Source organism: Pelodiscus sinensis, chromosome 2 (assembly GCF_049634645.1).
Source record: "Pelodiscus sinensis isolate JC-2024 chromosome 2, ASM4963464v1, whole genome shotgun sequence".
NCBI classification, from domain to species: domain Eukaryota; kingdom Metazoa; phylum Chordata; order Testudines; family Trionychidae; genus Pelodiscus; species Pelodiscus sinensis.
Window position 1 is genome coordinate 58,137,135 of NC_134712.1, and position 10,777 is coordinate 58,147,911.

The following is a 10,777-nucleotide window of genomic DNA, read 5'->3' on the forward strand; positions in this document are numbered from 1 at the left end:
ATACTGTAATAATTGAATAAGTTGAAGGAACACTGTTTGTCTCTGAACAGGAAAGAGGAAAGTATGTTAATGTTGTTTGTAGGTATTCAGATCAGAGTGCTAGCCAGGTGGGCCTGGGATAAAAGGAAAAGGAACATTAGGGCTGTATCTTGAAAGTAGGAATAAGAGATCCTCCGGAAAAGGCTTTATTTTCCGGAGAATCACGTCTAGACTGGCGCTTTTCTCCGGCTTATCTCCAAGCCGGAAAAAAGCGGCAGCCATGTTAATGCAAATGCCGCAGGGGATATTTAAATCCCCCGCGGATTTGCCTATTCCAAAGTGCTACATTAGCATCCCTTTTCCGGAAGGGAGGCCAGTGGAGACACAGCCTAGGTGTTAGGCAGAAAACAATTGTGATAACCAGGGAGATATGGACAGGAGATTGCTGTGTGCTTGATGTGGAAATGAAGATACTTGACTAGCCTCATACTAATCATGTGAAGTTTTGGCTCTCTTTTAATCTTGTTAACTTGGCTTTCTTTTGACTGTATAAATCAAGGAGTTTGAACCTTGTATGGTACTCACATTTTCTGGGTGCATTTGCAGAGCGGCTTTGCTAATAAACAGAGCAGTCTGACAAATCTGTGAGTCCTGTCTGACTTTGAAAGGGCCCAAACCAAATCCTATCAAAGTTAATGGCAGTCTTTCCTAAAACCTTACACAACTAAATTAACATTTGGAAGTTAATGGCATTACTGTATTGAGGGCACAATATACATGAGTGCTCTGAAGAATATTTGGAAATTGCTGAAAACAAGTACTTCTCAGGAGCTTGATTACAACTAAAGAAAGGGGAATTTTTTTCTTTTTGTTCCATTGGGCTGACTTTTTTAAACTTCTTGTGAACTCCTTAGTGCTGAAGGTTGATATAAGATCTGAATATTTACTAGTAATTACTGCTAGCATCTTTGATTTAGGAAGTTAATAAAAGAGCCCAAATAAGCTTTACAAATTAGTTTTTTAATGACAGGATAAGAATGCATAGTTAGTTCAGAATGAGCTAAAATTACAAGGGAGCTATATAAGAACACTTTTTTGAGACTACTGACAAGAGATTTAAAAATTCAAAGGTAATCATCTAGGTTCAGTACAGAACCGGGAATGCAATCTAAAAGGTATGTAAATATGATTCCAGAGTACTTCATGGTGTTATCTCAGGAAATTAAATCATTGAAGATTACGATCTTGAATATCTGCAATAAAGAATTTATCAATCTACCGTATATACTCGATTATAAGCCGAGTTTTTCAGCACAGTTTTTGTGCTGAATAATGCCCCCCTCGGCTTATACTCGAGTCAGCGTCTCGAGAACAGCGTCTCGGGCGAGCTCAGTGCATCTCTGCCGCTGGCCGGGTCTAGCCGGGTCTAGCCCCGGAAGTCGGGGCGAGAAAGCCCCGTTAGTAAGCTGCTCCGGTGCCCCTGGTCTGCTGGAGACCGTCTCCAGCAGACCAGGGGCACCGGGCGGGTTCCCGCGCTTCTGAGGCTTTGCCAGAGCAAAGCCTCAGAGGCGCGGGACCCCCCCGCAGCTGCGGCTTCAGTCTGGGAGCCTGTGGTCTGCTGGGGACGGTCCCCAGCAGACCACAGGCACCCGGATTGAAGCCGCAGCAGCGGCGGTTCCCCGCGCCTCTGAGGCTTTGCTCTGGCAAAGCCTCAGAGGCGAGGGACCCCCCCCCGCGGCTGCGGCTTCAGTCCGGGAGCCTGTGGTCTGCTGGGGACCGTCCCCAGCAGACCACAGGCTCCCGGACTGAAGCCGCAGCCACGGCGGGGTCCCTCCCTCTGAGGCTTTGCCAGAGCAAAGCCTCAGAGGCTCTGCTCCCCGTGTCCCTGGTCTGCTGGGGAGGGGGGGGGGCGCAGCTAGTGTGCTCCCCCCCCCCCCAGCAGACCAGGCTTTTGTTTTGGACTCTGGGGCAGAGCAGCTGGGGCGCTGCCGATTGGTCCTGCAGCGCCCGCTCTGGGCACTACTGGACCAACCCGGCAGCACCCCAGCTGCTCTGCCCCAGGTCCTGATTCAGCCGCTACTGGTCAGTTTCAGCAGCGGCTGAATCAGGACGCCTGGGGCAGAGCAGATGGGGTGCTGCTAGGTTGGTCCAGTAGCACCCAGGAGCGGCGCTACTGGAGCAACCCAGCAGCACCCCAGCTGCTCTGCCCCAGGCGTCCCCAAGTCAGCTTCTGCTGAAACTGACCAGCGCTGACTACAGGAAGCCCCAGGCAGAGTTGCTCTGCCCCGGGCTTCCTGGAATCAGCTGCTGATCAGTTTCAGCAGCAGCTGACTTGGGGACGCCTGGGGTTCTTAAGTTGATTCTGTATGTAAGTCAGAACTGGCGGTCAGTTTCAGCAGCGGCTGAATCTGGACGCCAGTTCCGACTTACATACAGATTCAACTTAAGAACAAACCTACAGTCCCTATCTTGTACGTAACCCGGGGACTGCCTGTACTGTTTTATTAAAAATATTTAATCTGTCAAACTGCTGAATAGTTTCATATTAGTACAGTAACTTACGCCAGATTGTTAGTGCACTAAACACAAGAAAGACTGAATACTAGGACAATTGTCTGAAGAAATGTATTTAATACAACTGAATATTGGAAGGTACGTAGGAACAATTAAAGGGTTCTACTTTAAAAGAAATTACTGCCCTTCCCTGGTGGATTTGACTAAATGTAGATAGAAATTCATTATACTCTTGGGTCTCGTTTATATACCAGTTGAATGACAATTGGTTTTGCCAGTATTTCACAATAAACTTTTAAAGAGAATTTATAATCCAGAGCATATTAAAAGTGCTCAGTTCAGTTCCTAAAACTTGTGAAAAGAAATGAAATGCCACATGTAGCTTTATAGGAACTTTTTAAAAAATGATATATTAAAAGGGTATAAAACATTTCTAAGATTAAGTTGGAAGTATTTTACTTAAACTTTCATGTACTTGAATAGCTGCTGTAGATTGGCAATGATGCTACATTAGGTGCTATTTTTACTTGTTGTGGAAGAGGGCAGATTTACTATATTTTTCTTTCAACTTTTTCTACATACTGCATTTTGATGTTCGTAGAGCTGGGACTGCTTCTAAGTGAGTTAAATACATTCCAATATGCTTTCTTAAAAAACTACTCCATAATAGTTTGTCAGTGATGATGACAATGTCTATGCTGATAACCTCACACCAGCTGAAGCTCTGTTTGGACATACAGATGATGAGGAGGAGAACTCCAGTTTTGAAGGATTTTTGCTCTTGTGTGTTAGCTTGGTTGCTGATTGAGCTAAGGTTGTTGTACTTTTAAAGTTACGGTATTTTTGATACCATATTGTTTTTGTTGACCCCCTTTTCCACTTACAGAGCTAGGTTATTGTTTTTCTTTGAAATAAATATTCATGTAATTTTATTGGTATCTATCTTCATTTTTTACATTTACCAGTAGCTGCCTCATTTCCTACCCTAGGCTTATACTCGAGTCAATACTTTTTCCCAGTTTTTTGTGGTAAAATTAGGTGCCTCGGCTTATATTCGGGTCGACTTATACTCGAGTATATACGGTATTTAAACATAAGAAGAGCAAAGAAACTGGAATTCACCAGCCCCAAATGCTTGGGTTATCTTGTTTACTGTTATGTCTAGACTCCCTACCTTTGCATAATTTGTTGATAGCAATATAGATACCTTGTCAGAGGCTATTTGAGTTTTGTGGAAATAATAGACTTTTTCTTGCAAAAAATAATATTGCTGCTGAACTGTGCTCCTCAAATACTGAAATCTCAGGCTACAAAATCTACACTGGGAAGGTTTGGTGACAAAAGTGCTATCGACATGCAAAAGTCACCAAAAGTGAAAACTAGTTAAGCCAGTTTTTCTATCTCCCATTGTCCACATTTCATGGCCACATTGCTAGCCCCTGTCGACAGATAGAGCAAAGCAATGTGGGTAAGCATCCCCCATAGTGCAGTGTTGTGGGAAGGCAGACCTGATCCCTGTACTTCTTGGGATTCCCTTAGCACTCTGAGTTCTCCTTGCTAAGGAATGTCAAAACAGCACAACAGTCTCTCCAGCCTTCCTGAAACAGCAGTCTGCCTGCTACTGTGTTGTTAGTGCAAGGCAGAATAGAAGAATTCCAATTATTTGCTCTTTGTTCGTGAAATAGAGCAGCTCACTTAACTGTCAGATATTTCCTGGGGCTTTGAAAGGGGATGGGTGCATGCCTGCAGGGCAGCAGAAATCACAAAACACTGAGCACAACCATCAGGGCTCAGTGATGGGATACTGGCAGAAGCCAGTTCTCTTGACAAAACAAACAGCAGAGTCCAAGCTGGCTCGACAATAAAGGGAGGGGAAAAGATACAAGTGTCTTGCAGGAGTGAGTTATTTGTCACCAAAACTGGGTGTTTTCCTGACAAAAAAGTTGCATTACAGTGTAAATGCTCTCATTGTTTTGTTACCAAAAGGCAGTTTTGGGCAACAAAACATGCCAGTATAGGTAGACAAGGCCGTACTCACAAGTGGAAAATGTATTGCAACAAACATTCAGTCTGACTCACTGATTATCATTTTCCATGTGCATACCCTTTCATCCACAGCTCTCAATCAAGTACGTCTACAAATGCCTTAGTTTGTCCACCTGTAAAATGGACATATTAGTAGATTAACACTATAGGATCCATTTACTTAGCATAGTATTCTTAGAGAATGAGATATAGGACATGTTGGCCATGCAGTTCCCTCTAAGCCATGTGGCTGTGTAGCTTCCCATTAAGCCCTTCACAATGGCTATTAAGACCTGCTCAGGGACTCAGAGCTGCATCAGGGAGAGAGGCCTTTCCAGAAGTTCTGAAGCGGCTGTGGCCAGGTGTGAGGTGCCCCTTCCCATCAACACCAGCACAGAACTACTGCAGCTGGGGAAGAGGCTGCTGCAGCCATGGAAAAGCAGGCAGCAGCAGGTCCAGCTCCTAGTGTTATGTTTATAAGAAGCACACGGGATCTTTCAGGGGAAAAGGCAATACGCTGTGTTTATTGAGAATACAGTAGAGAAGCAGTAGGCATATGCTTAATAAAGACAAACCTACATACATACATACACACACAGGTCCTGCAGATGGTGCATAGTTACTAGTCTCTGGTGGCTGAAGTCAGTCTTACTGGCCAGGCAAGGCTGACTGAGTGAGGAGTCAGGGTTCCTCTGAAACTCCTCTGAGGCTTGGCTTGTAGGACTGAACCCAGAGTCCCATGGCAAGAGCTTCCTTTCTTATACATATAAGTTCCCATTTGGGTCTATGGATATTGCAGTGTCATGCTACAATCATCCACCCTTAAGAGGTGTTAATCTGTGCTCTCCGGAGTTATCCTTTGATGGTGATTGTCAGGCTTTCTATCATTGTCTCTCACTCTTGGTGGGGTCTCTGCCTATCTCCAAGGTTGTCAATGCTGCCAATTTAATTCAGCCTCAAGACACAATGCATGTTTCCTTGTTATATTCAAAGTTTCCACTTCTTCTTGATCACCTAGGCATCTATGATGATCGCCATTTTAGCCATCGGGGCTTTTTTGCACAAAACAGTTCTTTCCTGTCTACACTGGTCTTCTTGAGCAAGTATTCTTGCACAAGAGGGCTTTTTCCTGAGCGGGAGCGTGAAAGTATTTGCGCAAGAAGCACTGATTTTGTACATTACAAAGTCAGTGCTCTTGCACAAATTCAAGCGGCCAGTGTAAAAATCTTGCCAGTCTAGACGCACCCCATATGTATAGCCTTATAACCAATACTAAGATATACATTTTTGCTACACTAGGTGGGGAGAGGGTCACAGAACTCTGCACAATTTGCCCATCCTCAGTAGGGATGTGAACAACTAGTCAACTAATTGACTATCTGATAAACAAGTGCTTATCGGATAGTCGACATGCTAGTCATAAGAACATAAGAATGGCCATACTGGATCAGACGAAAGGTCCACCTAGCCTAGTATCCTGTTTTTCAACAGTGGCCACTACCAGAGGTCCCAGTGAGGGGGAGCACATCAGGTAAAGAGGCAGCAAGGGAAGGGAGGGGGAGGGGTAGAAGGAGGTGCTTCAAAGTGGCAGCTGCACGTGGCATTTCAAAGTGCCAGCACTGCATGGAGCCCGGGGTCTGCCGCTTTGCAACATCACATGCAGCCCCGGGTCAGTTGGGGACTAGAGTCCCAGCTGGACCCAGGCTGAACAAGGCATTTCAAAGTGGCAGAGCTGCATGGAGCCTGGGGTCAGCTTGGAACTCCCCTACTGACTCTGGGCTCCGTGAGGTGCTGCTGCTTTGAAATGCTGCTTGGAGCCTGACACCAGGCTTCCTGTGGCATTTCAAAATGGCAGTGCTGCATGGAGCCCAGAGTCAGCTGGGCATTCTGAGTCCCCAGTTTATCCTGGGCTCCATGTGGCACTGCTGCTTTGAATTGCCACGTTGAGCACAGGGCTAGCAGGGGACTGCTTGAGTTCCCCACTGGCCCTGTGCTCCCTGAAGCGCTTTCCCTTTGAAGTGTAGCAACAGCCCTGAATTTGCATCGACTGTTCAATTAGCCAGTTAATCTAAATTTAGCATCTCTAGTCCTGAGCATCAATTCCTGTTGGTTGGTTCCTGGCAAATGGGAACTGGGGGTGGAGGTGCTTGCATGTGAAAACAATGTGTGCAGCATGCCACAAAGCCTCATGCCCACCCCTTAGGATCTGGACGTACTGGCTGCTTCCAGGGTGCAGCATGGTGCCTCAGGTCAGGCAGATACCAGGCAGTTTACCTTAGCATTGCTGACAAGGAGTCGTCCACATAATCTTGAGTCCCAACTAGTGATGTGAATGGGTAATCAATCATCATCTCACCTTTCACAGGGCATCAAAGACTGACCTTGGATTAGATTTATATCAGTAGCAAGGTGCATAGGGTTTTGCCATTCACCTAAGCCATTGTAATGTGTTTTTATTTTCAGTTAATGTGCAGCAATGAACATTATGGCCCCAATTTGGCAGTAAGACACAAGCAGACCTTTGGCCCACACGAAACTCCAGGGTACCATGTGGGTTCATTTTGTTGCAGGATTAAGGCCGAGGGGCCTCATAAAACAACCAGTGAAGTCAAATGGGAGCCCTTTAATTTAATTTTAATGGGTACTGTATCAGGTCACTGCAGCATACTAACTGAAAAGAACATAGAAGGGAGGATTGAATTAATTAAACCACGAATTCTCAACCTGGGCATCAGAACCATCCTCCTATTCATGGCTATGTGGAGGGGGATGCTGGTATTTTTTTCTGTTACAACATGAGATTATGGAAATGAAAAGTTAAGAATAACTGGCTTAGACCATTGGTAAAGGGCTATACAACTTTTGAGTCATGGATTCAGATCCAGTTCATTATGCCGTATGAAAAATGAATGATTTTTTCAGTCCAGTTCCTAGTAAATAGATGTCCATATGAATCAGGGCTGCAGAATGAGGCCCATTAACATAGGGCTACAGAATTGGGCCCCAATGATACAGGAAGACCTGTTCTGCTTTTCTGGAATTGATTTAGTTCTTGGTGGAACTGTGATAACCTTCCTCCATGGAGTAGGACACCATGATACAGAAAACATTCATAAGTTGATTACAGTGATCCCAAAGGAACTGCACGGGGTTACAATATATGTCATAATTCCAAACTGGGTGAGTTAGAAGGAAATAAATTAAGTGGAACAGGGAGGGACTGACACCAGCTACTTCTACAGAGGAGTCTGGGAAGAGGGATAATAGTGGTCAGGTGCAAGGGAGCAGCAGCCATGCGCTGTGGGTCCTGGCTTGCTTTTGATCCTGTTCCCTGGATGCTAATGGAGAGAGGGGAAAGTGCTTACATCCAAAGCATGCCTCTCACACATCAGCCAGGTGTGGGAAGCATGCCTGTCATGCAAGCACTTTCCTCATGCTTTCTTAGCTTCTGGAGAACAGGATCAAAAGGAAGCCGCTTCCCAAAAGCTGCTGCCCCCTCTCCTGTGCTTCGCAATGGGCCTGATCTTTACTTTTAAAAACTTTCCATGGACCCCCTGCTAGGCCCTCACAGCCCACAGGTTGGAAACCATTGCATCACATCAAAGCTCCTTCCTGCTACCGATTGCTGCATTGCCAAATGGACCTGGAACAGTAGTCTGAAATTCTGCATGCTTTTGATTGATTAATGCTTGAAGCCTACAATGCTGCATTAGTGTCATTTTAATATATAAACAGAAGTGAAAACATTTAATAATGAAAACTGAAATATGAGTCCTAACCTATATAACTTCCTTGAGAAAATACCCAACTAAAACATATAGGCATTCCAATGTTCAGTATTAAAATTATATATATGTGTATTACACCCAATGCAGTTTTATTTGTATAAGGCTAAATTAATCTTTGAATGTATTGCCTTATGTATCCATAATTTGACTATGTAATTAAAACTAAGTATAATGTGGTATGTGAAATGAAATTTTTAAAATAGAAAAAGACCTAAATTAGAACTAACTAGTTTTCCCCCAGGGCAGTAAATGTTACCTCTGGTTAAATAACAGTTAGCAGTGCCATGTACTAGCACCTCACTGGAACTGTCATCTTGTTCACCAAAATCTCAGCTTTCAAATTTTGAAAAAAATAGTTATTTAACTGTTTGTGAAGAAAACTTAAAAATGTGAAACAATTGTAACTCTAGAACAGTGCTCACCAACCAGGAAGTCAGAATCTAGTGGTAGATCCTGGAGCCTCTGACAAGTGATTTTGACTGATATAAAGAGCCATGCTGCTCCTGCTCTCTGTCTTTGAATTGCCCCCAGTGCCTCCTGCTTGTTGTGCAGTGTGGGGGAGGCACTGATGTCAGGGTGTCCCCTTGCTCCTGCTCCCACCCACCATCTCCAGAGTGAGCAGGGTGGGGCTTTAGAAAAAGGGCAAGGCAGGGCTAGAGTATTTCGGCTTGAGATAAATTCTAGATTGACTTACATTCAAGAAGAGATCTTGTGCTTAAAAAGGTTGGAGATCCCTGCTCTAGAGATATCCCCATGAATCTGCAGAGCCAGTACAATAGCTCAGAGAGGTGTGAACTGTCTCTTTTATCTAAGCCATGTTATTTCAGGTGTATAGTGATGTTAATTTTTAAATGTGAACCCTCTTTAACTATTTCACTTCTTAGAAAACAGGGATGCAGTCACAGACATGCACAGCTTACTGGGGTATCCTATTTTGGTGTCACAAATAAGTGGCAAATGGAGATACCATCTTTTATTTGTTCATCTCCCATAATCCAATCAAGAAGGAGCCAAGCTCAAGGGCTACGTCTACACTGGCATGATTTTCCGGAAATGCTTTTAACGGAAAAGTTTTCCCTTAAAAGCATTTTCGGAAAAGCGCGTCTAGATTGGCAGGATGCTTTTCCGCAAAAGCACTTTTTCCGGAAAAGCGTCCGTGGCCAATCTAGATGCGCTTTTCCGCAAAAAAGCCCCGATCATTTTCGCGATCAGGGCTTTTTTTTGAGGAAAACACTACTGTGCTGTCTACACTGGCCCTTTTCCAGAACAGTTTTCCGGAAAAAGACTTTTGTCCGAACGGGAGCAGCATAGTTTTTTCCGGAAAAGCACTGATGATTTTACATTAGATCATCAGTGCTTTTCCGGAAATTCAAGCGGCCAGTGTAGACAGCTGGCAAGTTTTTCCGGAAAAGCGGTTGATTTTCCGGAATAACTTGCCAGTGTAGACACAGCCATGGAGTCTACCATGACACTGAGTTGGGTCTGAATATGCCTAAACAAAGCATGCATGATTGTATTTTTACTATCAGCAAAATCTACTGTGAGTAGTGTCTCATTTTGGTGGCAGAACTACTCTTGGTGGGGCAAAAGGCAGAATTTGGAAGAGTACAGTCACCTCCCCACACTCTAAATCCCACCTGTTAAACTGCATTTAGCCTTTTAAAATATTGATTGTAGCTTTTCCTAGCACCCAGAAAACTCTACCCTAGGTCTAAGCTGCAGTGATTCTCATCTCCTGCTAAACCAGTTCAGCTGCCATCTGCCTCACCATACCTAGATTGTGAGATGCTGTATACCATGGGTTCCCAAACTGGGGGGCATGAAGAAATTTCAGTGACTCAGACCACTCCCTTAACCCCCCCTAAGTTTTGCTGCTATTTTTGTTTTTCAGCCCCAGTCAGTTCCTTTTTTTTTTTGTTTTGTTTTGCTCAACAAGTTTTGCTGCTATGGGGTGGGGGCAACGAGGAATTCTCAAAAATCAAAAAGGAGGCATGATGCTGAAGAGTTTGGGAACCAATGCCCTATACAAATTTTGAGACACAGGCACATTCTTGTCCATTTCTGTCTAGCGCCTTGTCCTTCTAGCCTAGTGTTTCTCAACTTTTTTTTTAAATAAAGAACCCCCCTTTTCAAAAAATAAGTAAATTATAAGTACTCCCAGTACCTACAGTTTTCATACACACCATTTCCCTCCCCCCCCCCCCCATTACAACACATTTGTTTAAACAACTTAATTGTAGCTCGGCAGACAATGGCATTTTTTGGGTGTAAAAAGTACAAAAATAATAAAACTCTGTAAAACTTAAAAACAAAAATCCAGTTTTATCTAAATGTGTTGTGTTGATATAACCAGTGGTCTGAGTACCCTCAAGGTACTCGAGAGAAGTCCGGGGGGTGAGAAGCACTGCTGTAGCCACCCTGTTTCCCGCCTTGCCTTGTCCCTCACCACGTCTCCAGGATGCCTAGTGGCG